This window comes from Lepisosteus oculatus, chromosome 14, assembly GCF_040954835.1.
Source record: "Lepisosteus oculatus isolate fLepOcu1 chromosome 14, fLepOcu1.hap2, whole genome shotgun sequence".
Lineage (NCBI taxonomy): Eukaryota > Metazoa > Chordata > Actinopteri > Semionotiformes > Lepisosteidae > Lepisosteus > Lepisosteus oculatus.
In genome coordinates, this window is record NC_090709.1 from 47184160 (window position 1) to 47209220 (window position 25061).

The 25061-nt window shown below is 41.1% G+C and overlaps 2 non-coding genes across 2 annotated transcripts; both read right to left on the bottom strand.

The window, feature by feature from the left end:
- Positions 1 to 5368: 5368 nt before the first annotated feature.
- Positions 5369 to 5443, bottom strand: trnan-auu (transfer RNA asparagine (anticodon AUU)). Its single transcript has one exon. It is a non-coding gene; the product is annotated as a tRNA-Asn (tRNA).
- A 6880-nt stretch (positions 5444 to 12323) lies between these two features.
- Positions 12324 to 12416, bottom strand: trnar-ucu (transfer RNA arginine (anticodon UCU)). Its single transcript has 2 exons — positions 12380 to 12416; positions 12324 to 12359 (listed from the first exon to the last, which is right to left on the bottom strand). It is a non-coding gene; the product is annotated as a tRNA-Arg (tRNA).
- Between the last annotated feature and the right edge of the window lie 12645 nt (positions 12417 to 25061).

A 25061-nucleotide genomic window follows, 5' to 3' on the forward strand; every position in this document is an offset into this window, starting at 1 on the left:
ACTATTTCGTTGTGTGAACGCGACATGTATCCACACGGGGGAAACAAATATAACATATAAATATAAACTATATAAACAAATCCTATTTCTTTCCCACATTAGCTTGCGAGTTATAATGTGATATCAAGCTCCTTATATCGAACACATTTACCTGCTTGAAGGTAAAGGTTTGCAAAACAGCGTTGTAAATGTTTCTGTTTTTGGCTCCACGGCCGAAAAGCTATGTCTCTCTTCTCTTTTCAGCACAGGAATCAACCTCTACTTCTTCCTCGGACGCAGCTCCCTCCTTGAACTTTGTATGTTTATATACACACACAGCGCAGGTGCTCTTGTCCAGCCGAACAGAGCGCACAGACGTCACCTTGCTCACGTCTGCACCCAGAAAGCTGCCCGGTTTTGAGGGGATACAGTTTTTGCACTAAACAGTAAACTCTCTGCTTACATCTGTTTTTTCCCTGTTTACAACTGTTTTTTTTTGTGCAATAGATGCCAGGGACTTGTGCAATATATTTATAATGTGCAACACAACTTTTTGTGTACTGTTCTGGTTTGTTCTTTGTATATTCTGGACTGTGAGCGACTCTTCTTTGTGCACTTCTCACTGACTAGACTGATTGGATTGGATTGTTGTATTATTGTATCATTTTGTTACACTGTCGCTGCGTTGACAGTGCTGCTGTCGCAGTGCAATTTCCCCTCACGTGATCAATAAAGTATCTATCAGTTAACACGTAACAGGTTTAAATTCCCTGCTGAAAAGAGAAGAAAGAAAACACAACGTTTCGACCATGGAGCCTACTTCAGGTTCGACTCGACTACAGACTCCACACAGAAGGATCGCCGCCTAGTACTCGACCACTCGGGGAAGTGAAAACGGGGCCTCCGGATGGCAGCCGTAACACCCCCTGGTGACACGCCACACCGTCTCCGTCTGCGACTCGACCCCGCTCTCCCAGGCGGGGCGCCAATGAAAGCGTGTCGATGCGTTAGCGCATTATCTTCCCGCACCGGTGTGAGCTGACCACTGCGGAAAATCTCTTCTGAAAAGTGTCGACACTTGAAGCCCGACGTTCAAACACGAAAAGTCCCTGCGGTGATCTATCGACAACCGGCGCTCGGCACGCTCGGCGGCCAGGGGCTCTGGCAGCGGCGACGGAAAAGCCGATTTGCGTCTTGGAAATGACGCGCCCACCCCCCTCCTGATCCGCTCCCTTACTGCTCTTACCGTGTGTTACAACACGCAGCCCCGCGCCCCTGCGTGACCTCACATTTCCACCCACCCACCCCAGTCTTCCTCGTCTCCGAGGGTAAAGTTAGCTTGAAGTTTGAAAACGATTTTGGCACGCCTGTACCGTATACACGAAACCTCTTAGAGTTGCGAGAATACTTGCTTTGTATATAAAATACATTGTGAATGCTTTCTCAGCCTTTACTTATAAGTTTTATGACATTTTTTTGACCAAGCACGAATATTCTTTTGTCCATATCTTCGCAATGGAAGCACAGAACGACGTCAAACCAAATGCATTTTAAAGACCAAGACTTGTGGAAATTTCCACAGCCTCTACATAATTACATACTAACTGGAACCCGGGGGACCGCTGTGTGCACGTTCACAACGTGAGAAATACTGTTCAATATGGCTTCGTGCGAAAAACCCATATATGACCATAGGAAGCAGAACAGCGCAGTCTCCAATTACCCAGACTGTAAGCACAGGAATAAAGCTTTGTTTGATTTCTGAAACCCTTCCTTTACGTCCTGTTTTCATTCAGGTAAGGGTCAACTATATTGACAATACTACTGACAGCAGGAAGATTAAAATATTCTTTACTCAGCAGCGTATTAAAAACAGCTCCCATGATGTTCAAACCGACTTTATACACAGAACACTGACAGAGCTTTTGTGTTCTGAATCTCTTTTTCTCTGGCTTTTATTTAATGTGGCACAATGCACTGGGATAGGGCCATTCTGTTCACAAACCAATAGGATTTAAACCACAGCACCCACAATGCTGCAAGTAAGTGTTTTGCACACTAAGCAGGTCCTCTGACTTTTCCCAGCTTTGTTTTGGGTTGTGGAACCTTTATTTTTTATGCTTTTTTGAAAACACTACAGGTAATACACTGGGACAGGTCGTCTTCATGGCTCAATAGCATTTCAAATACAACAGCCACACTGCTGAAACCAAGTGTTTTACACACCAAACAGGCCCCCTAACCTTATACAACCTTGCTGTGGCTGTGCCACTTTCTTTATTTTTTTATGATTTTTTGAAGATAACACAACAGGTGATACACTGGGATAGATGGGTCTTCTTCGTGGCTCAATAGCATTTCAAGTACAACAGCCACACTGTTGAAACCAAGTGTTTTACACACCAGATAGCCCCCCTAACCTTGTACAACCTTGCTGTGGCTGTGGCACCTTTCTTTATTTTTTATGATTTTTTCAATATGGCACCATTAGACAGCCGGTACATGGGGATAGGGGGCTGCTATTCACGAGTCAATAGCTCTTCAAGCACAACAGCCACAGTGCTGCAACCAGGTGTTTTACACACCAGACAGCTCCCCTAACCTTATACAACCTTAATGTGGCTGTGGCCCCTTTCTTTATTTTTTATGATTTTTTCAATATGGCACCATTAGACAGCCGGTACATGGGGATGGGCGGGTGCTATTCATGAGTCAATAGCTCTTCAAGCACAACAGCCACAGTGCTGCAACCAGGTGTTTTACACACCAGACAGCTTCCCTAAACTTATACAACCTTGCTTTGAGTTGTGGACCATTTCTTTATTTTTTAATTATTTTTTTACTGTGATCAAGTGTTGTGCTCACTAGGCAGGTCACCTGACCTTTCACAGTCATGCTTTGTTGTGTGAAACTTTAATTCTCTTTTTAGGATTTTTTGAACATGGCAACTTCCACCGAGATGTGTAGGGGGTGTGGGGGTGCTCTTCAATAGCTTTTTCATCTATACACACAAACAGATGTAACCAAGACACTCAGAACCTGTCACGCAGGGGCTGAATGCTGAGGATAGGGATCCAATGTGGTGCCCTTGGCAGGGTTTGGCGCGAGACGCAGGCGTAGTCAGAGTAAACAAGCAGGGGTCCGAGTCCGGGAAGGCGTAGTACAGGTGTAGGCACAGAATCGACAGGCGAAGGCGTAGTCGAGGGACTGGCAGGGGTCAGAGTCTGGGAAGGCGTAGAAGTTGCGTCGGTGTGGATTCAGAAGGCAGAGGCGTAAACGAAGAGACAGTCTGGGGTCAGGATCCGAGAAACCGTAAAATAGGCGAAGGTACAAAATCGAGTGGCTAAAGCGGTAGTCAGAAAAGCGGGGTCGAGGTCCAGGGGAGAAGTCGTAGTAAGGCAAAGGCGTAGTTAGTAGGTAAGCTCCGGGAGAGAATCTCAATCGTGAGCAATGACCGGGGGACAGATGAGGGTTTAAGTAGAGGACTGATTTGCACGTTTGGTGCGGGGAGAGCTCGAGGGAATGCGGGAGCGCTTGCTTGCATGAGGGAGATTCGTGACAGAACCAACAGAATCAACCTGAACTCATAGAAAAACAAGAATGCCCCTGAGACACCTGCACCCCCCTCCTGGACCGCTCTGGTATCAACACCCCCAAACCCATCCATTCCAGCTAACAAGACTCAGAATGGGTGCAACCCTCCAACCTGGACCAAGAACTTCCAATCTCTGATGTTACTGTCTCTAAAGTCGGACGTCATGTTCTGCGGATGTGCAGTGTGCCTTTTCTCTTGTCGTGTTCAAAGTGATTCGTTGCATAAGCTCCTGACTGCATGTTCTATATTCCTCTGTTATTTCATTCAGATGACCTATGTAGTGTGATCACAAGGTTCAGCACCAGCAGAACCTGCAGACACATCAGCTGACCTCGACATGATTTGAACACACAATCTTCTGAGCTGGAGTCAGACGTGCTACCGTTGCTCCACAAGGTCACTTGCTACAAGAGCTTTTAATTCCCCCAAAGAGAAAAATCAGCGTCCCTGAAAAAGATTTTGTTTTCATTCTCTCCTGTGAGAAGCGCCGCTCTTCTGAAGAGGGTCTTTTCTTCCCAGACCACAGATTCTTCTTCCTGCCTGGCTCTCACACAGAGAGCAGGCACACCATCTCCACTAATGTGTTTACTATATTTATAGATCTGACCCCCTACAGCCACGATATTCCTGAACAGGATATTTACCACCAGCCTCGTGAACTTCTCATTTTGACCTCTCCCAGGAGGAGCCAATTAACACAGAATCCTCTCTCCATTTAGCAAATAACACAAAACACTGTTTACCTGTCAAGACAGAAAACCTGGCTGCTCCAGGTGAGGCTTAAACTCACAACCTCGGCATGACACCACTGATTATGTCATTTTACATGGCCTGAACCAGGAAAGAGATTGGAACTCAAGAAGTTATGGTGCTGTTTTAATACTTGCCTATTCTTGTAATTTTTCGGTCAAATCTTTTATTTAGGAGTACTTTCAATTGATGTTAATCCTTGTCCCGATGAACGACTCTGGGCCATGGTGAGTCTTGAATAATGTTCTTATAAGCTTCAGTTTGAAAAAGTGCGCTCTCCAGAAGCTACCAAAATCGCTAATGGTTACATAACACTTAATGCAAAAGCTACGTTCGGGGTTGAAAAAGAATATTACTTGCTATGAATACGAACACTGTTACAGGAGGGGTGTTAGAGCTATTTTAGCTTAGATCATCAGTTCTTCTCTGTCTATATCAACAGTGTTATCACTACTGAGTGCTAAAGGCAGGTCCTGGCAATACTTCATGAGATCTTTTTTAGAAAACATTTAAAAAATATATTTCCACTACCATACATAAAGTAAAAGATACCGAATGCAGCTAGAAGCAAATTCCAATCGAAAATGTATCAGCTTTAAAATTTTCTTTTGGATCCATACAACGATCAGCATGAGACTCAAAATATAACTGTGTTTGATTGTACAGCATAGATTGTCCAGCATTTATCTTTATATTTATGTTAAAATTAAGGTAAATATATTAAAATATCAACATCCACCTTCACAGTGCTAACGTAACAATGCTTGTCAAGTTCTCAAACAATTCCTCGTTGTATTTCTAAACGATTTTAGCAGAGGACGCAACAGGAGTATAACTGATATCTCCCGCCAGCCATTCAAATATACTTTTCCATGGGTGAAAATGGTTTTCTGGGGAGTTGCGGTGTTGATCACTATTGGACTTCCCCGGTCTCTAGTGTTGTTGTTAGACACAAGCAAAAGGCTTGCATTTTCTGCAAATATAAAGAGGGTTACGGTTTTGGCTTTAGTGGAGACAGTGTTTACATTGACAATACTAAGAAGGTCATCCCTGGGTGGACTTGAACCACCAACCTTTCAGTTAATAGCAGAACACGCTCACCGATTGCGCCACAGAGAGTGATGAGAAAAGCTGTTCTCCATTTGCACCTTTCCGGTCAAAAAATAAACATCGCTTGTGTTTTCAAGCCACAACCCATTTGTATCTGCTAGGCGGCACAGTCGTCGTGCACAAAGAACGCTTTGAAAAGCGTCAAAAGCAAGTCATTCCGAGTTGGTTGTTTGTGTTTTGGAAATGCTGTATTGCTGCCAAATGCTGAAATGATCTCTCGGCTCCTAGGTTGTCATTTCTGCTCTGTAAAGGAATAACAGCACGCGTCGGCTTCCAGCACGGTGGGTCGGGACACGATGTTGGGGTTTGGAGAGAGCGATGTCTTCCTCGTAAGTATTGTAACGCCCTCGCCCGGTGGTGAGGAGGAAGAGCACCTAGGCACTCATAGCACCACAGAGCAGGCTGGGAGTTGTAGCTGGGGAGAGTCTGAGGGTCAGCTCGATGACCAGCAGCTGACCCTCCATATATAAATAGTGTCGTAGTAGTTTTAGTGTCCTGTGTAGCCTTATAAGTGTATAGCCTGTTGTTAAGTAATTACCACCCTAAAGATGTGTACGTGTTCCATCAGTCTCCTCATGTGTGTGTAGATCCTACGCTGTTCAGCAGTCTCTCGAGAAACTAAGCAAAGTGTTTAAAGATACTTTGTCAGCTTGACATCAAGGCAGAAAACAAAAACCTACTTGCGTCCTCTCAACCCAAATGCGCTTTGCCACTTTTTGCGTTATGCAGGGAACGACATCAGCCGAGATCACTTTTGTGTCAATGCAAATCGTAGTGTGCCCTTCGTTTTAATGTTGGTTATGGTGGCGTGCTGCTTCTGTCTGTGAAACTTGAATGTTCTGCTTCTTCACACCGAATCATTGGCGGGGGTTGAGCTTGTTAAATCTTTGCATACAGCGCTCCTTTGGAAGTACTTTGTCCAAGTTCAAAAGCGATCGTGGGATTGACTTCATGCATTCAAAAAACATACCTCTCACGACAGATTTAAATGGAGAATGGAGTCTGCTTCTTGCTGTTTTTCCTGTGGTTGCAGTTACAAAGTTGACCATGCTTTCACATTCTGTTAACAGTATTCACTGGGTGAGCTTTATCAATTGAATCGGAAAGGACATCGCTGCTTCGGCTCCAAAAAATAATCTGTAGAGTGTTTTTTTTCTGTGCTATCTTTTATAGCTTGTAAAAATGCCGGCAAAGTTAATTTTTCTCCTCTTTAAAAGAATAAGGATTGGCTGGGGCGAGCTCCGTTTACCATTCTTTCAGTTAACCGCCGAACTCACAAATTGATTAAACTGCAGAGCCACAGGCGCCTCTCTTTTCTCCATTCTCTGGGTCAGGGTGAAAAAAAACTTTGCTGTATTAGCTGGCCTGCTGGGAGTAACTCTTCTTCACTGATAAGCAAGATTTGTGTTTCATCTTTCGCAAGCTGTATAGATAGCGCTAAATGATTAAAGTGCAGAGCCACCGACACCGTTTTTTTCAATTCGCAGGGTTTAACAATATACATATTTGATCAAACTGAGAAACAGGAACGTATCCTAGCCCGAGCAGATAAATTATAACCTATAGTATTCATACCGGGAACTCAGATGCAGATAAGAGCTACAGCTATCACAACTAGTGTTTAAAATAGTAATAGCTCCTGTCTATTTACACTGTAATTTACACTAGCGTTTCCATAAACAATTTGCTTGTAAGAATGATAAAAAATTAAATGGGTATTCTAAAAAAAAATATTCTGAATCTTTTCGCCATTAACAGTTTAACTGTGACTTTGCAGGTAACACGTCCATTATGAAAATCATCTTTCGAACGCGATCAATAACCGCACCGGAAAATAAATATCGGGGAAAAAATCGTGAAAATCGGCTCTTCAGAAATTGGAAATATATTCCCGAGAGGAGTGCTTTTCTCGACGATTAACACTCTTTGCAGGAGTCACTTCTCCCAACGAACATCTGCAGGTTTCCGTAGTGTGCCTGCAAAGAGTGATTAATTCGAGACTGGCACATGTCCCGATTTTATTTAACAATGCTACAGTAGATATACATTTTCTAATGCAGCCTTCATTACAATACAGTTTATTTATTGAAAGCCTGTTATGTAAAAAAGAGTGAAACAAAAATATATGGATTACAATCTTTCAAAGCTGAAGATGTTACTTAGATAAATTGACATTTTACGTATCCAGACGCTTTTTTTATTATTATTTTTATTTATTTCTTTTTTATTTTATTTTTTTTCAGATGCTTTTCAACCTCTGCTTTTAGAACTTTGCTGTGCTTCCTGAATCATTTTCAGTGTTATAAAATGGGTATAGAGGGAGCGATCTCTTTGTAGAGCAGTTGATAGGCTGGAGCTGTTCAGACTACTCTTGCTATTTCTCAAATGCTTCACTCATTTTTCTTTCGCGCTAGGAAGTGAGTGTGTTTGGTTTTCGTTTCACTGATTCTCAGTGAAGATTTGGGAATTAATGACGAAAGAATCAGTTGCCTAGGAAAGTAGAAGCTTTGGTTCACAACGATCTTGAAGACACGCCAATGTAGAGCAGCTTGTGATGATTCGTACTATAAAAGACCAAGTGCTCAAAGTGACGTCTGCGTTAACCGTTTAGACTTTTCATCTTGGGCGCACTTTTCGAAAGCAAAGATAGAAAAGTTGTGTTGCATCACACTAAGATAACTGTCAGCAGAGTGGTGCAGTGGAAGTGTGCTGGGCCCATAACCCAGAGGTCGATGGATCGAAACCATCCTCTGCTATGTACATTTTATGCACGATTGATAAGCACACCATCCGTTTAATGAAGTGCATTAAACTATTTTTTTCTCTCGTGTGTATGCAAGCTTCACACTTATGGTACTCTTTAATCTTTACCAATAGCAGATGCCCAAATGTATCTTTGGTTGTTCTGCGATCCTTGATAGTTTCCTCAAATTCTTCAAATGAACATCCATATCAAAGCAATTATGTTTATATATATTACAATTAAGGTACATATTTAAAATAGCAACGCACATTTGTATAAAACTTATTTAATAATAATTGTCAAGGACTGTCAAGTTCTCCAACAAATCTGTGTTCTAATTTTAAAATATTTTTGCTAAGGATACAACGGGTGTATAAATGAATTCTCCCAACAGCCAGTTGAAGAAAAATTCCCCATGTGAAGATGGTTTTCTTGGACATTGACTTAGGTACTTAATTCTTTACTTGTAGTTCCACACAAGTAAAACGCACATTTCCTGCGAAGTTCAAGAGGGTTTGGGAAGAAAGCCCATCAATTTTTAGCGAAGGTTATGTTACATCATAACAATCTGAAGCATGTCCCTGAGTGTGCTTGAACCACCAGCTCTTTGTTTAATAGCTGCACAGAGACACATTTTCACCATTCATACGTTTGCAGTTTAAGAAAATAAAATACTGGCATTTTCCTGCCAGCTGGCAGTACTTCTTCTGCACTGACGAAGAATAATCAAGAACTTTATTTCATCTTTCACAGGTTTTTATTTTCATTAAAGGGAGTGAATACTTGTATTAAGCTAAATCAAGACGATGGAGATGCACTGCTGTTGTTTTTCTGCACATTTCGTTAAAATGAGAAAAAATCACTGACATTTTTTTGCAGTATTTCTTCTGTCCTGATAAGCAAGATTTGTATTTTATCTTTCAGAAGTTGTATGAATGTCTTGAAGTTCAGAAACAACTTGTTCCAGAAAGGAAATGAACATTTGCTTCAAAGTAAATCAAGACGTATGTCTCTCTCACTGCGTGTGCTCTTATCTGTCCATCTCTCTCTCTCTCCTCTTCTCTCTGGCAGTCTGTGTAGAGTATCTAAAGGGGATGTAACACCACCTGGCAAAGAAGAAAAATTCTCTTAGGCAAAATAAAAAATCAATATTCTCTTCTCATTCAGATTCACAGTGTAGACTAACACTCAGACTGAAGCTCAACTCCATACTGCTCGCTATCTTCACAATCCAGGACCAGAAAATATTCAGACAATCAGTGCTGCTTCATGAATTATATCAGAACAGCCTAGACTCAAGTCACATCTCCCCCTTTTCTCCTTCCTCACAGCCTCTTAGAGACAGAGAAGAGCTCCTGGTTCTCCTCTCTGTGAACTGGGCTCAGGGGTCACTGATCTGGCAGTTGTGGGCTCTGTTCCAGGTCAGAAGCAAGAAGTTTCTATTAACCCTTTCCAGGACTTCCAGCCCTTCAGTATTACTTTCTTTACTGTATGTCAGCCTCCCAAAATTTATAAATGTTTTATAACACACATTTGTGTGGAATTATCTTATTATTTATATATAGTATTTATGTAATAAACACCAGTAGTGACACTATGATCAGTATATTGATTATTTGTAGCCGATGGTCCGATGGTCGTGTCTACAATAGTGACCATTTGACCAGTCTGTAGCCCTGAGCAGTGGGACAGAGCTACACAGCTCTGACAGAAGACCTGTCTGTGTGTGATTCCACACCAGCCCTGGGATTCAGCTACTCTCACAAATGTCTCACAGACTGTCTTATAAATTTACAATTAGATGAAGTCATGTAACAGTTTTACAGATAATTTAAATAATCAGACAGCAGTTTTGGCAGTGGATACATCTCCACATGGGGGAAAGGGACAGTAAAATAGAAAGGAAAATACAAAAGAAGAAACTGAAATATATGCGCTCACTGTAAAGTACGAAGAGGTGGTCAGACAAGCAAAACAGCTTTGCAGATAATGCGAAGCGACATTGTTTTGTGTCAATCAGCTCACGGATTCAGCTTCATGTGCCTTAAGCTGTGCATGCCTTCATGAAGACTCTCTTTAAGATGATTGCACCTTTCATTGTCAAATCGCCTTCTTTGCATACAAAAGTTGCACCAATACTAAGAGAAAGGATGAGGAATGGCTTTTATCAAGCGATTGCAGTGTTTGTTTGACTGAGGATCCTTGTGTGCTGAACTGGCCTCTGGAGAAGTGTAGTGCAGTAAAACAGAAGGTTTGTGTCACTCAAGATTGTTACAGAACAGAACAATACAATTACAATACTTTTGTGAGAGTAAATATTACTGGTGCATCACAGTTCTTATAATGGTGAAAACAGGAGCACCTTCTCTACATTTTTGACTGAAGTATTTAAACGGAAAGAAATACTATCACTATGCAATTCATAAATGCAATTGAGCTCCTCTAAATGTTCTAGTCTGATGAAACAATGTATAGAATTAGGTGACAATATCTGAATTCATTCAAATGCACAAGATTAATTTTCAGCAACAAAAAAAGTGCTCGGAAATATTTTACAAGAATGAAACCTTACATTCACCTAAATAAACATTCACCCCCTACATTAGCAGAGAACAGTAGGACAGAAGGTTAGTGTCACTGGACACTGCGTCAGAGAGGCTGATCTCTTCTCCCTCATTATGCAGGCTTACCCACTCATGATGAACTGTCCTCCAGCGATACTCAGCTGCCATCTTCGACTCAGACATGACGTTCATGTACATATTATACCTTAATATGGCACTGCGTTACAATGATTTGATCAAAACAACTGGTGAAAAAATAATAATCAAATATTTTTTTCCTTTCTTTTAGTAGCTAAAGACCAAAAAAGAAGCAGTTATTCTTTTCCTCTCCTACCAGCCCTTACAAGTCACCCAGTTTTTAGTTTAGAGCTGGATTAAAGCTCCAGTCTCTTTGAGGGTTGAGTTGGAATCCCACAGCTGCCAAATATCTCCAACTATCTCAGTGTTAAGAAGCAAAAAAACTCACATTTGCTGCAGAAGGAACAGGAGAATTCATGCCATTCAGCCTTATAGCGTGATGTCATTTTCTCATTCTCGTTTTTAGATGCTTGTGATCGAATCTATGATCCTTATGAGTGTGGTCACCCTCCATAAAGGTAGCACAGATACAACGTGCCATGTTTTCAGAGAATCGCATGAATTACAGGTCAGAAGAAGGCAACAAAGTGTCCGCTAGGCAGTTCAGCGATTTCAATGGTGTTCTCTGTTGTTTAGGTCCAGAATGACACCCGTTACAACCAGGAAACACACAGTGTCAGGCATCAAAAAGACTTCCCAAAACCCTGATCCTCTCCTTGATCCGGTAATGGCATCCAGACATTTCCTGCAACACAGCCAGGATACGGTCTTCAACAACACGAGTGAAAAGCTAATTCCCAACCTTTGCAATCCTTTGCAAAGAAGGACCGCATGTGCTCAGTGTTAAATGCACTGTTCATTATTAATAATAATAATAATAATCTTTACATTATATAGCGCCTTTAAAGGTGGCTTTTCAAAGCACTTTACAGAATGACAACAATAAAGTTAAAAAAATACACAAGATAAGCAGGATGAGAATACACAGTTAGAGGAGACAATAGATGGTGGTATTAAATACAGTAGGAACAGAGAGGTAAAGAATAGTTCATTAAAGGCTCTTCTAAAGAAGAGGGTTTTGAGTCTGGATTTGAAGGAGTTTAGAGAAGGTGACTCTCTGATATCCTTGGGGATAAAGATCCAGAGCTTTGGGGCAAAACACGAGAAGGCCCTGTCACCCATAGAATGTAGATGGACTGGGGGACAGATAGGAAAACACAATTAGAAGAGCGGAGGTTGTGAGGTGGGGAGTAGGGCGATAACCCAGACAGGTACTGAGGTGCTAAGCCATGGAGAGCCTTATAGGTGAGCTTGAGGATTTTGAAGTTGACAGGAAGCCAGTGCAAGGACTCCAGGACAGGAGTGATGTGATCACAGTCCAGTGCTAATTTCTTTCTTGTGGCTGCTGGTTCATTTTCAACTGTGGACTCTTAAGAAGTCCTGTATTTGACTTGATCAACACCAATCCCTAGAGGATTTCGAAAGGTTCAATAAAAATGACACATGACTCTGGTGGGACTCGAACCCACAACCTTTGAATGACTTCATTCTATCAAGGCCTAGAAGTCCAACGCGCTCTCCATTGCGCCACAGAGCCAGCTGTGTGAAAAAGTGTTTGCCCCCTTCCTGATTTCTTATTTTTTTGCATGTTTGTCACACTGAAAGTTTCAGATCATCAAACAAATTGAAATATTAGACAAAGATAACACAAGTAAACACAAAATGCAGTTTTTAAATGAAGGTTTTTATTATTAAGGGGAAAAAAAAATCCAAACCTACATGGCCCTGTGTGAAAAAGTGATTGAGATTTATCAGTCTGGAAAAGTTTATAAAGCCATTTCTAAAGACCAAAATTACCCCAAGAGCACAGCGACGACTCAGCCAAGAGGTCACAAAAAACCCCACAACAACATCCAAAGAACTGCAGGCTTCACTTGCCTCAGTTAAGATCAGTGTTCATGACTCCACTATAAGAAAGAGACTGGGCAAAAATGGCCTGCATGGCAGAATTCCAAGACGAAAACCACTGATGAGCCAGAAAACATCTTGATGACCCCCAAGACTTTTGGGAAAATACTCTGTGGACTGACGAGACAAAAGTTGAACTTTTTGGAAGGTGTGTCCCATTACATCTGGCGTAAAAGTAACACAGCATTTCAGAAAAGGAACATCATACCAACAGTAAAATATGGTGGTGGTAGTGTGATGGTCTGGGGCTGTTTTGCTGCTTCAGGACCTGGAAGACTTGCTGTGGTAAATGGAACCATGAATTCTGCTGTCTACCAAAAAATCCTGAAGGAGAATGTCCGGCCATCTGTTCGTGACCTCAAGCTGAAGTGCACTTGGGTTCTGCAGCAAGACAATGATCCAAAGTGGGCAAATTCTATGCCCGCTTTGATGCTCTGAACACGGGCAATGCTGAGAAGACAGCAAGTGTGCAGGGCGAGTTTGTTCTGAAACTCTCAGAGCAGGACGTGCAGAAGACTCTGAGCAGGGTGAAAATCCGTAAGGCTGCAGGGCCTGATGGGATACCACCTCACGTCCTGAGGACATGTGCAGCCCAGCTGACCACAGTGTTTACGGACATCTTTAACTCCTCCCTGTCACAGTCCATGGTCCCCATCTGCTTTAAAAAAAACACTATTGTTCCAACCCCCAAAAAGACAAAAGTGACATGCCTGAATGATTACTGCCCAGTAGCATTAACATCTGTGGTGATGAAATGCCTGGAGAAGCTGGTGTTGTCACACATCAACTCCTCCATCACAGAGTCCCTGGACCCCTTGCAGTTCGCCTACCAGAACAACAGATCAGTGGATGATGCTGTTTCCCTGGCTCTGCATACAACCTTGGAACAACTGGACACTAAGAACTCGTATTTGAGAATGCTGTTTGTGGACTACAGTTTAGCATTCAGTTCCATCATACCCAGTCAACTGGTGACAAAGCTCAGGGGATTAGGTCTGTGCAACTCTGTCTGCAACTGGCTGCTGGACTTTGTTATCGAGAGACCACAGGTGGTGCGGATAGGCAATAAAACATCAACACCACTCACCCTGAGCACTGGAACCCCAAAAGGCTGCTGTCTGAGTCCAAGGTTGTACTCCCTATTTACTCACGACTGCACAGCAGGACACAGCAACAACCGCATCATTAAGTTTGCCGATGACACCACTATAATAGGACTGATCAGTGATGATGACAAGTCTACTTACAGGGATGAAGTTGTACAGCTGCTTAGGTGGTGTCATAGCAATAACCTGGACTTGAACATAAAGAAAATGAAAGAGCTAATAGTGGATTTTCGGAGACACAGGCCATACACTCACAGCCCACTCAGTATTGATGGAACGGAAGTGGAAACAGTCACCAGCTTTAGGTGTTTGGGAATTCATATTAAAGATCTAACCTGGACTGTGAACACTGACTCTATCATGAAGAAGGCTCAGCAGCACCTTTATTTCGTGAACTTCTACCGCTGCACCATCGAGAGCGTCCTCACCAACGGGATCACTGTGTGGTATGGTAACACCTCTTCGCGAGAAAGAAAGGCACTACAGAGAATGGTCAATATGGCCCAGAAGATCATCGGCTGCGGTCTCACCGAGATTAAACAGCTCTATGAGGACCGCTGCCATGGTAGAATTCTGGCCATCACAGAGGACAGTCACCACCCCGGGCATGAGCTCTTCACCCCACTGCCCTCAGGCAAGAGATATAAGAGCATACGGACACTTACCACTAGATTCTTCAATACCTTCTATCCACAAGCAGTGAGACTGGCGAACACATTTAGCCATCCCCCTCGGACCACACCTACACCATCACCATCTACCTCTTTATGATTTCTTATCTATTGCACATCTCCAGTCATTGTTTACACGTCTGTATTGTTTACATTCAAACTATCTACATGTTTACTTGCACATTGTCTATTGTTTGTTTGTACATTGCCTTGATGCACTGTTTGCACTTTGTCTTGTTTTTTACACTTGTTTTACAATCAAGAGACTTTCTGTAAGTAAGAATTCCATTGTACCAGTACCGGTTACATATGGCAATAAAGTTCAAGTTTAAGTTCAAAACACACCAGCAAGTCCACCTCTGAATGGCTTAAGAAAAACAAAATGAAGACTTTGGAGTGGCCTAGTCAAAGTCCTGACCTGAATCCGATTGAGATGTTGTGGCATGACCTTAAAAAAGCGGTTAAGGCTCGAAAACCCTCCAATGTTGCTGATTTACAACAATTCTGCAAAGATGAGTGGGCCAAAATTCCTCCACAGCATTGTAAAAGACTCATTGCCAGTTATCGCAAACGCTTGATTGCAGTTTTTGCTTCTAAGGGTGGCCCAACCAGTTATTAGGTTTAACTAAATGTTATCCACAACTTCAAACACCTGTGAGAAACGGGCAACTGCAGTGTTACGCCTGCTGGCCCCACAGATAATCCTTTTTTGAAGTTTAAGGAGAGGATTTCTTTGTCAATTCAATTAAATGTTTCAGAAATGCTGAACTATTGATGTGTTTCACACGCAGCACGGGCTCTCCTTTGCTTACAACTATTTTTTTTTAAACCAATTTACTCAACTACGATTTTTGCTGAGCATTTTGTTTGTTTGCTTCCTATTGTATACTGAGCTGATTTCTGTATCGTTCAATTTCCCTGTTGATTTTAATTTCTTGTTTTCTAAGACAATCAGACCAGCTGTTCTGACCTTACCCTGCACTGGAGCCACTCTTTTCTTTCCAAAGGTGTGGAGAGAGATACTACTGCAGGTAACACCCCATGAGAAACATCATGAGTTTCTGGAAAAGCTCTCTACCTGCCCGCTCCCCACACCGACGTGTGTGAGCAGGGATTTAAAGGGACTGAAGTGTAGAAACATTTTATCGTTACATACTTTTTCTGTGCAGTTAGTTCTTCTTCAACTCCGCCCGACAACAGAGGTCGTTTTTAATACAGGAGTAAAGGCACACTGCACATCTGCAAAACATCACGTTAAGGTTTAGGGAGAGCGACATCAGTGATTAGAAGGTACAGATGCAGTCATTCAAAGTGCGCAGTACAGACACATACCGGAGGTAATTGGATACGGCGTCGCGCATTGTGACGTGCGATGACGCAAAATACCGCGGTACGTGATTGGTTGACCGACAGGGGCACTCGTAGTCCGTTGGTCGGTCGTAGAAAGATTTACAGTAAATGTCTTTACTGTGCCCATTTTAGCATTGAATATTCATATGGAATTTTACCACTGAAGGGAAATCTTAGTACCTGAGCATAAAAAGAATAGGAGCATACTGTAAAGCGTGTGAAGGCCATAAACGATATTAATTTTGGAACATAAACATACAGTATATGGCTGGTCTCTGTACTTTAAATAAAAAATACACACCAGTATTCCATTTCTCCCTAAACATTTTAAGCTTCGAAGTCTTTAACTAATGTGATACTGGAGTCAACAAGCATACTTTTAGAATTTGATTAAAAGGGAATATAATATGGAATCGCGTATCTAAAGAAATTAATAACGATATAATTATATTCATGTACCGCAACACAAGAATAGTACACGCTGTACATTGTCTATTGATAATGTTTCTGTAGTGCTTTTTCAGCACTCTGCATGTGACCTTGCCGGTGGCACTGTGGGTTAGGCTCCTGACTCCTACCTCACATGCTGTGTGTTTGAATCCTGCTGGAGTCATGACTTTTTTTTCAACAAACATTTCTTTGAAAAAATAAAACATTTCCCTGGGTCAGAGATTAAATAAAACCTCACTCGCACCAAACAAATTTATATTTCTAAATATCACAACATGATCGAATTTAAGTCATTTTAATAACAATGAATAGTCACCTATGTGTTACAATATAAACATTTATATTGATTTAAATCGCGTTTTGATTTAAATCACAAACGCAGGTTTAAATATATGTGTTTTTTGATTCACAATCAGACAAATGCAACATAAATTGATATCTTTGTCTTCTAAGTATCTTAATAGACTTTCAGCATAGCATTCTCCCCGTATAGATTTATTTTTCTTGGGATCCTGGGATCAAACGTGGAAAGATTAGATTGTAATCGATTTTATTTTTTAAATACATTTTAGAAAAGTGTAATCTATACTAAAAAGTTGTACACCACCTGCTATAAAGATACATATTGTAATACTTTCGGGTTCGGATAGGACAGACACAAGAACTCAGACTTGCGGAGTTAAAGCAAGTTAAAGCCTTGATTTTATATATCACCTTTAAAAGTGGCATCTCAAAGCAAAGTAAATACCCAACACCGATTGTACCGATCTGTCATGCTAATAAAGCACCTTGAATTGAATTGAGAGAAAGAGAGAAGAGGAGGGCGAGCAAGCGAGAGAGCACAGTCAGGACAGACAGGCAAATAAGATACACTCCACAGACATTCACAACAGCGACATATCATAAAACATTTGCACATATAGTTAAATTATTATTTGTTTTTCAGGAAGTTAAAAAAAACACTTGAATTACTTATCCAGTCTCTCGAAATAAAATTATTTTTCAAGCAATGCAACTAACTTTGGGCAATGTGTTTTTTTAAATCCAACATTGACAGCCACATCTTAAATCTTGTCAGTCAGCTCTTTTTTCTCTCTTTGAATTGTGGCAATTCAAACAACCTGGGATAACAAGTGGTCTCAAAGTGACAGAGCTCACAGAGCTTTCACAACAGATGACAATTCCCTTAGTCCTTCCTTAGTCTTCCTGAAATTGTCAGATTATGAGTGAACAAAAGCATTTTATTAAAAATTTAATAAAAAATATGTTTTTAATCGCGTATCTAAGGAAATAGCAGTATAACCTTGTTCATGCAGTGGCATGTTACATTATTAATTTGGGTGTCTCCTCTTGCCAGAAAGCTCTAAATTGCATTTTGAGTGCGGTTTTTGACTTTTTTTTAATTGCAACCCATAAATAAAGCTGATACTGTTTAGACTTTTAATTATTTTAAACTGTATTACAGCAGCACAATGCAACGTAAATTGCAAAAATGCACTTGGAATCTGTCCAAGCCCTGCTTTGTAAGGCATTTTCTTTTACTGTAACGGACATAAAAACTCCCTTGCTTTTAACAGAGCGTTTCATAATTTCTAACTAAGAAAATTATTTAAACTGCTACACTTATCATTCAACCAGAGCTCGAAATATCACAAGGATCCTCAAGAGCACAGTGTAGTGATTCATAGCCGTTTCAGGGACGCCAAATATGTAATGTTAGTGGCTCTCTGAAGGCACCAGTTTTGTAGGGTTTGGGCATTTACTGAGACAATTATTAATTGTAACAGTAAATCACAAAGTTGATTCTTTTGATGGCTTTAGAATCCAACCATGCGACATAACTCAAACAACGCGCACACACAGGTACTAATACACGAGGATACAATTATTAATACATAGAATATGCATATAAACCTAACAGATCTTATCGAGAGGGTTATCAGAATACAAAAGATATATTCGGTCAGTTACAAAGAGTTACACATATCAAGAGGACATACGTTCAGTATATCATTCATTAAGACCGTTTCGTAAAGTGAACTTGGTTACAACTTCTACATTAGATACTCAAACAAGTACATAACTCTTAGGAATTAAATTGATATCAACTGGTTTGGATAACAATTGAATTCTCGAGCTGTAATGCATTGAAGTTGAATACTCATCCAATCTCTGGGGATTCAGATCTCCTGCGGGCACAAATAAACAGTTGCAGGCTGTTGCTGTCCAATCCACGCTCTCTGGCTCCGTGCCAGGCTGTGCTGTGCGGCTTGCGACGGTGCGCTGCTGATGCTCACTGACCGGCTAGTTGGTGTTGTTTAACTAGCACAGTTTGTGCACAGGAGAAAAGATGACTGTGGGTCCCAGCAAGTCAGGAAGAGGACCGGTTCGTTCCTGATGAAGAGCTAGTTCTGAATAGTGATTCAGCTGTCCACAGTTCCGACCTGTTCACGAGGCCTGCTGCTGGATACTCTCTGGCAACCTCCACTCTAGACTCTTAGAACAAAGGAAAGTTCTGGCACTCGGACACACTGGCCGTTCCGTGGTTGTCCGGGCTGAGTCTCAGGATGGTCAGGAGGCGCGCTGCGAGGATGTCCTGCCCTTGGGAGCCTTCTGCTCCTGGGCCGTCCTGCCCTGGAATTCTCCTTTGAATTCCCTTTAGAACAGTCCACAGAATCCTCTCCAGAATCCCTTCTGAATCTTGTTGAATCTCTGTGTTGCCTGTTTTTACCTGGAGGAACTTCAGCTCATTGATTGGCTGAAAGTTCCATGGGCATCAGAGTCCCACGTGGGTTACTCGGCCCTACCAGTCCCTGATTGGTTGATCAAGGTGAGATATGAGTCACTTACTCCTGACACTTAGGAATGCAATCCAGATGTCCAACTCGCACTCCCTAGACAGATAGGCGCCAATGGATGACCATTGATCATGATAGCCAGGCTTAGCTAAGTGCATCCCCCTTTGGGAGCTGGTTTCTTATCACAAGAAAACATCTTAAATCAGCTTGCATGAATTCTTTCTCTGTGGCTGCACCACAGAGATGAACAGAGAAATTAGGCCTAATTTGGGAAAGCTCAGAAACACTTAATTCTGCCTTATTAATAAGCCTCACCGCTACAACAGCAAAGACTGTATTAAAAGTATACTAGTGACAAACTAGTATACTTTAGATCTTTTTTTCTGATACGTGGAAATCTGATCATGTTTCTCTATAACAATAAAAAAAACATTATTTTACATATCACCTTTATGTGATATCACCTTAAGGACAGCACATACAAGTGTTAATTGCACAATGGACCGCGCAAATAAATTTAAAATAGTCTTCTTTAGGTGTGAGGGCAGGAGTGGATCGCAGAAAGCATAATCAGCAAATTAGGAAAACAAAGAACAGGACAGGTGAGACGTGTATCCAGAGAGCGGGTGATCAGAAAAAGGAACAGCTGTTATGCCCAGGTTTTACGCTCTCTCTGCTGAATGAATAAAAGCATTTTATTAAAAACTTGTCTGGGTATTTACTTTGTAATCTGTGGTTTACATCTACTGTATTGCTTTGAGATGCCACTTTTAAAGGTGATATGTAAAATTAAGTTTTTTATTATTGTTATAGAGAAACAGGATCAGATTTTCCCTGGTTCAGAAAAAAGACGATTAAAATCTGTAATCTTTCCACTTGTATGTCATCAGAAAATATAAGAAGTTTCTGCTTTGTTTAATTAAGGATGGTATCAAAAAGTAATCTAACTGGTGAGAAAGCTGTGCTGCTCAAAGCGCTTTACAGGATAAAAACAATAACAACAATAGTGTTAGGCTGGGCAAACGATTTTTTTATAGAAATACAAAATGAGATATAATGATGTGTTCCGGCTAAGACATTAACAAGTACAACCCCCCTTTCTGCGGGAGTGCTGACTGTGACGAATTAAACCGGTTTCACAGGTATTTTCAAAGTAGAAGGGGGCAAGATTTCCAGCGAAAGACACCTCCCCCCTCCAAAAGTACATTACTTACTAGTTAAGAAAGCTAGGCTCCTCAATGAGATCGCTTTAACATGCTAATGCGTTGGTGTAACAGTCCGGGCGTGGCAAGCTTCTAATGTCAACCCGACTACGGCAAAAGGAACCCTTCTTTCATTGGAAGACAATGAACATATTCTAGCCCTAAATGAATTAATAGCAAACATGGTTTACATAAAATACATTTTTCCAAGAAAGTTTAGCCTTTGTCACTAATGAAACCACTAAATAAAGACATAAATATAGAAATCTTAAGATTTTAAAAATACATGACTTTGCTAAAATTTATTTAAAAATAAAAACGATTACAAACGCCAGCGGAGAGAGAGAACAGGGGAGGGATGTTGGTTTTGCATTAGGGGATGGGGCTATGGAAATTAGGTCTATTTGGGAATGTGGAGTTACATGTTTTGGTTGTTTGTGAATTATCGTTGTTGAGTATAGAGTGTTGACGTATTGATTTTGTGTAATGCTTTATGTTGAAAATTGAGCTGGATTTAGTTTATGATAAAGAGGATAAACTGGGATGGGAGGAGGGTTTGGTTTTGCATAAGGAGCGAGATTATGATAATTGGAGGAATTTGAGTGAGTTTGCGGGCTATATTTGGTTTGTATTACAAATAATTCATACTAGATATTGAGATTTGTTGTGGTTTTGTTGAGATTTAACTCCGCAAGTCTGAGTTCTTGTGTCCGTCCTATCTGAGCCCGAAAGTATTACAATATGTATCTTTATAGCAGGTGGTGTACAGCTTTTTAGTATAGATTACACTTTTCTAAAATGTATTTAAAAAATTAAAACGATTACAATCTAATCTTTCCACGTTTGATCCCAAGATCCCAAGAAAAATAAATCTAAACGGGGAGAAAGCTATGCTGAAAGTTTATTAAGATACTTAGAAGATAAATATATCAATTTATGTTGCATTTGTCTGATTGTGAATCAAAAAACACATATATTTAGACACGCGTTTGCGGTTTAAATCAAAACGCGATTTAAATCAATATAAATGTTTATATTGTAACGCATAGGTGACTGTTCATTGTTATTAAAATGACTTAAATTCGATCATGTTGTGATATTTAGAAATATAAAAGTCAATTAATTGTCCATAATATTGCTATTCTATTTTTTCAAAGAAATGTCGCAGTACACGAATATAATCATATCGTTATTAATTTCTTTAGATACGCGATTCCATATTATATTAGCAGAAAAGCTTTAAAACTACCACTTTTTAACATGCTATTTCACATGTTAGCTAAAGACTTCGATGCTTAAAATGTTAAGGGAGAAATGGAATATTATGGAGTATTTTTTCTTTAAAGTACCGATTCCTGGAATCTGGCTGGCTGACATCCTTCTGAAGTGGTTCCATAATATCTGGTATACGGAAAAGAAAGCGTTGATAAAAAAGCCTGGATTATCATGTATCTGATACAAGTATCTTTTAATACAGTCTTTGCTGTGCTCTTGAGGATACTTGTGATATTTTGAGCTCTGGTTGAATGATAAGTGTCGCAGTTTAAATAATTTTCGTAGTTAGAAATTATGAAACGCCCTGTTAAAAAGCAAGGGAGTTTTTATGTCCGTTGCAGTAAAAGAGAATGCCTGACAAAGTAGGGCTTGGACAGATTCCAAGTGCTTGTACAAATGTGCTAAAGAAATTATACTTTGAGTTTACAGCTTGTCCAAAGTCATTCATTATTAATACTATTAGTAATATCTTCGGTAAAGGCTTTGATGCATAAATATTTCTGATAAAGGTAGGTTGTGTACTTTTGTCCAACTGAGCAATCTTGCTTTCATAAAATATACCAAATTTTTAATGACTGATGATTAACATGCTGTAATACACAGTTTAAATTTAAAAGCTCAAAATTTATAACGCGAAATACCCCACCCATTTTGAATGGCTGCATCTGTAGGAAGTTTCGGGTCACTTTTTTTGTTATAGATTCAAGCAACCCTAAATACCTTTTCAAGAAACATTTCAGAATCCATGTCACATCCAGTACGATTGCTACACAGGTCTACAGAATACAATCAGAATACTGTTATTTTGAATACAATCAGAATACTATATAAAACACACCGCCCAAAACATTTCTAAAACAGGAATTACACGTTTAGGAATGCGCCCTCCTTTATACATTAAATAAAAGGTCTGAAGCCTGCTCCAAAGAAGAACTATATTCAGAGCTGACAAAGAAGTGATAGGAAACATCTCGGAAAACGAAGGTGCTGTCGTTTTCAAGCGTCGGACACCAAGAGCTGAACCCGGCGTCCTCTGAAAAAAGTAAGGTGTTGGGAGTGTGGCTGGGTGGTCTAAGGTGCTGGGTTTGTGCTCCAATTTCTTCGCAGGGGTAGGTTTGAATTTCGCTGCTGCTAAGTGTTTGTGGGTTAAGACCATCCTTCTATTGCGAGTTCAATGGGTAAAAACTTTGCTTGACAGTCTGTTGAGAGACTGAATTAGGTGTTTCAAGATAGTCTTTGTTAGCTTAACATCAAGGCAAAAAAAAGCCTCATTTTGTCTTCCCAACAGCAATGCTCTTTGGTCCCTTCAGCGTTATGCAGGGAACAACATCTGCCGTGATCACTTTCAGAGTCAGTGCGAATCGTAGTGTGCCGTAGTTGTTTTTAAAATTGGTTTTGTCGGCATGCTGCATTTGTCTGTGAAACTTTAATGCTGTGTTTTTTCACGCCGAATCGATGGCAGGAGCAAAGCTTATTCAACCTTTGCACTCAGTGCTCAATCAGAAATACAGTATGTATTACTATTAGTGGCACTGAGGTCACTATGGTGCAATTGAGCGATGTAAGACCAATGGCATAATGGATAACGCGTCTGACTTAAGATCAGGAAATTGTATGTTTGACTCCTGCCTGGCTTTTGTTGCGTTAAAACGATTTACCTTCCTTTATATAAATTAACTGCACCTTAAAGCTATAGAAAACACTTTGGGTAAATTGTCGAAATTCGCATGAGGCTGCAGACAACTTAACACTACTGTCTGGAGATCAGCTCCTTCTCTGAGCTCCATTGGAATGAAATCCCGTGGGTAGCAAAGATGGAGAGCAGCTCAACTTGTGCTCAGTATGGTGCTGAGGGTTCAGTACTGGTGTCGTTCTACACAAACTGCACAGGCTCTGAATCAGACCATTTCAATTAGTTTGGTCATTTCAATTAGTTAGGACACTTAATGTAGAATTATTACTTTGCCTGTCTCTTGTTTGTATATAATTTAATGTCTCTGATAACTTAATGTTAGTTTTTAATTTAGTTTTAGTTTTACGATGTAGGTCATGCGTTGACATATGCACGAACACGCGAAATGTCTCACTCCTGATTCAGCTCATGCTCCATAGGAGAGAAGAGATTCCTCTTGCTTCTCGTACAACCATATCAGAACAGAACCCCGTGTCACCCAGCTCTAATTCAAGAGTGACTCGCATCTTCAGCCCTTTTTTTGGTTCGTGATCATTAATTTCTTTAGTTATGATCAATATTGAACTTTTTAAAAATTAAAATAATCAAACATGCAGGCATGTTTTTGAAAAGTATTAGGAGTTGACATGGCGCCCATTTGGAATAGTCATCAGAAAATGTGAGAAAAGGAAAGTTACGTAAACTCTCACACACAGCATTAGAGATTGGAATCTGATTGTAAAAAAGCTACCTGTCTCCCCGTCGGTAATCAAACCCCAGTTTCCCGCATTTCAGGCAGGGATACACACCATGACACTAACTAGGAGCGCTTGCTAGCTGTTAGGAGGCATTTACTCTTATGGCTACTACTGTTTTGGGTTTCGACTTTTATTTTCATTCCTTCCAGAGGAGCGCATGAAAACGAGTTTCCATCTGCGCCATCCTCACTCCTGCTCTGCTATTGTCACAGCTCCTCCTTGTGCACGACCAACACCCATGGAGTCGGTTCTTTCAGCTTTACTAATTAGGTTTTCAAGGGCTGGAAGTAGGGCACAAGACACACGAACACTAAAAGCATCCTTATCTGCTTTCAGCTGCGAAATGTCATTCGTGGACGCTGAAGAATTTGTTTCCAAGGCAGCGGTTTCAAGCAATTTTGCGCTTTAAAAGTAGAGCAGTGCATTTCCATTTTTATGCAGGCACACGATGACATAAGGAGATTGTCGTAGTCGGCAGGACTTGAACCTGCGCGGGGAGACCCCAATGGACTTCAAGTCCATCGCCTTAACCACAAAAACACAGCAGAACTCTTCAAACCAATTGAAGTCCAATTGAACCGGTCCACCAACCTGTCGTTCTGGGGATCCAGCGGGGTGGTCCGCGTCTTAGAGGTCCCCAGGCGCTGGCACACTCTGGTGAAGACCTGGGATTCGAAGTTACGCCCCTGGTCACTGTGTAATTCCTCCGGCACCCCTAGCCTGGCAAACATCCCCTCCAGTAGTGCATCGCCCACGGTGGGGGCACTCTGGTCCGGGAGGGCATAGGCCCCCGACCACTTTGTAAAATAGTCCACCACCACCAGGACATAGCAGTTTCCAGCCTCAGTGCGCGGAAACTGGCCCAAAACGTCAACCCCCACCTGCTCCATAGAAATCCCCACCTGGTGTTGTTAGAGGGGGGCTCCTTCTGGGCCACGCGCACCGCACACGTTCGGCAATACCGCTCCATGTCCCGGTGGCAAAGACCCCAA